Source organism: Trichechus manatus, unplaced genomic scaffold (assembly GCF_000243295.1).
Source record: "Trichechus manatus latirostris isolate Lorelei unplaced genomic scaffold, TriManLat1.0 scaffold00040, whole genome shotgun sequence".
NCBI lineage: Eukaryota > Metazoa > Chordata > Mammalia > Sirenia > Trichechidae > Trichechus > Trichechus manatus.
In genome coordinates this window covers 12,193,088-12,196,093 of record NW_004443976.1, presented here as the reverse complement: position 1 = coordinate 12,196,093, position 3,006 = coordinate 12,193,088, and positions in this window count along the sequence as shown.

Genomic DNA, 3,006 nt, shown 5'->3' with positions numbered 1-3,006 from the left:
TGGCACCCTGAATTTGGACTTCTAGCCTCCTAGACTGAGAGAATAAATTTCTGTTTGTTAAAGCCATCCACTTGTGGTATTTCTGTTATAGCAGCACTAGATAACTAAGACAGGTTGGCTGTTTATAAGCAAGTTTATTATTAATTTCAAGGCATGGCCCTTCTAGCCAGGCTGCAAATCAATCAATCCCCTACAAGTTCACTTAATCCTATTGGGTGGTTTTACGCACCCTATTTGCATAATAATTGACCAATCCCTTTAGAGATGTGACCTAATCAATCATTTTTTGGCAGAATTATAAACCCAAGGCCAGAAAGGTCATATATAAGAGAAACCCATTGCACTGCACATGGGGTGTACGTTTGTTGAAATTCATTGATCTGTACAGTTAAATGTGTTTATGTTACTGAACATATGTTATTTCTCAATAAAGTACTGTCATCATGCAAAGTATAATAATGTTCATATAACTATAACAGCAAAAAAAAAAAACCTATTGGCTGGATTAAACAGCACTCAGATGTAACTGAAGGGAGAATTAGTGAACTGAAAGATCTGAAGAGACTACCAGGATTGCATCACAAGACACAAGGAATGGAAAATATGAAGCGAGGTTAAGGGACATAGAGGACAGAATGAAAAGGTCTAGAATACTTCTGATCAGAGTCCCCAATAAAAAGGGTACAGAGAATGGAAGAAGAGTAATATTTGAAGAGATGCTGGTTGAGAATTTTCAAAAATTGATTGTAAAGATGGTGTGGTGGTGGGGGCATCTGACCTCCTCTAATTTCACAAGGGGAAGGAGAATCAAGATCAAAAGCCCAAGGCTGAATCCTATGAGGCAGAAGTCAGACATGCCCCGTCTCTCCACCATCTTTACCAAATTCTGACACGAGCCATCCCTCCCATGGCACTCTCTACTTCTCTGCTGGGTTCAATAATTCATTGCAGTTGCCACACAGAACTCACAGACCATATGCATAATTATAAGGTTTATTAGGGAAGTAATAGGTTACAATTCAAGCTCAGGAACACTCAGGATCCAGTTCTTCCATCAGGACAGCCTCTTCCCAGCCATGCTCGCAGATACGCTTCTCTGGCCCTCAGCCTCTGCCCTGCTCTGGCAAGTGTGTTACAAAGCTCTTTTAGCTCTGCCAGTAAGTGCCCAGAGGTACTCTACTATGCCAGCAAGTCTCTTGCCCAAAGGCACTCAGGTTTCTCGCTCCGTGGTCCAGGAAACCCACTATGCTGTATCCTGTGTTGTTTCTCTGCCCCTGCTTCTCTCTCTCTCTTTCTCTGTCTGCCGGTTCCAGGAGCTTCTCAGGGCAGGGATCCTGGGTCCAAAGGACACGCTCTTTGCTCCTGGCTGTTCTTGCGTTGTGGTGATAGAATCCTCTCTCTCCTGCCTCTGGGATGACTCACCTCAAGCCCAGTGGGATGGCAAAACTGACCAGTCCCCTTGGTGGGATACAACTACTCTATTTGCACGGTCCCGCCCAATCACTGGGTTAGAGTTACAAGAGTATGGTGAGAAAGACCACACAAAAGCGATCCATCACATCACACTGATGAAAGATATGAATTCATAGATACAGAAAATACAACATATTGATCAGAATTTTAAAAAAAGAATCCATACCTAGATACACTGTAATAAAACTAGAAAACATCAAAAGACAATGATACCTTAAAAATAGGGAGAAAAGACAGATCACCTACAAAGGAATGGCGATTAGACTGAGCAGACTTTTTCACAACCAACATGCATTGCACTGTTATGTGCCTACACGGTCCTAGGTATCAAGAACACAAGGCTAACCAAGACCTACCCAGCCCCTGCCCTGTGGAGCCCACAGCATATCAGAGAAGACAGATGGGGGGAGCAATTACTGTATGACTAGCCAGTCTGGTTGGGGTGCCAGAGAATCGACAAGAAAATAATACCTGTGGAACCAGATTGTGAAGATTTTACTACCAATGCTGGAACATCCTGTGTGTTTACCAAGACAGGGAGGGCTTTTCCCTCCAAGGGACTCTGGGGACGGCAGCTGCTATGTTCACACATCCTTCCTTGACAACAGAAGGAAACAGACAGATCAGATCTCCCAAGACTGGCTGCTGTCTCCCTGGGACCCCTGAGGAAAAAGGAGAGAGCATGCTCCTTTCCAGAGCCTTGTTCTGGGCCCTGGACTGTGGCCACAGGCCAAGGAGCAGCGTATGGACACCTGGGGTCAGGAGAAGCTGCATGGAGGAGAGGGGATCTTATATACAAACGAAGCGAGGAATTGTTAGTGATGGCGAGAGGTGCCCTGAAGCATGGAGAGCTGCCCTTGCTCACCAAAACCAAGCTGGGGTGGGGCTGTGGAGCCACACAGAAGCTTCCCTCTCTCCAGACCTCCGACATGGTCCCCCCTGGGAAGCTTCCAATAAAGGTTTTCTTCAGGGCAGCACATGGGACTGAAGTTCTGCTGGGAAAAGGACAACAGCTTCCCTCTTGGACTCCGTCTAGGTTGGGGGCTGACTTCCTGTCCAACATCAGCACCTCTCAGCCCTGGTTCCATTCCAAAGTCCCCTGCACTGCAGGCCTTCTTCTTCTGCTTGTTAAAGAGTACTATGACTTCCTGTACACTACTAGAGGGCAGGGATTACTGCCGGTTTAGCTTTAAATCCCCAGTGCCTGGGAATGGCCTCTGCCTAGGAGTAGGGGAGAAATATAGAGGCCTCTAAATCCCTGCAGTTTTTTTTCCAAGCCAAAGATAGAAGTGGGGCTGAACCTCTGAAAAACCAGTTGCCTTGGAATTGACTCCAATTCATGGCGACCTCATGTGTGTCAGAGTAGAACTGTGCTCCATAGAGTCTTCAATGGCTGATTTTTTTCGGAAGTAGATCGACAGGCCTTTCTTTCGAGGTGCCACTGGGCAGATCTGAACCTCCAAACTTTTGCTTAGCAGCCTAACTTGTTAACTCTTTGCACCACCCAGGGTCTCTCTCTCCCTCTGAGATATA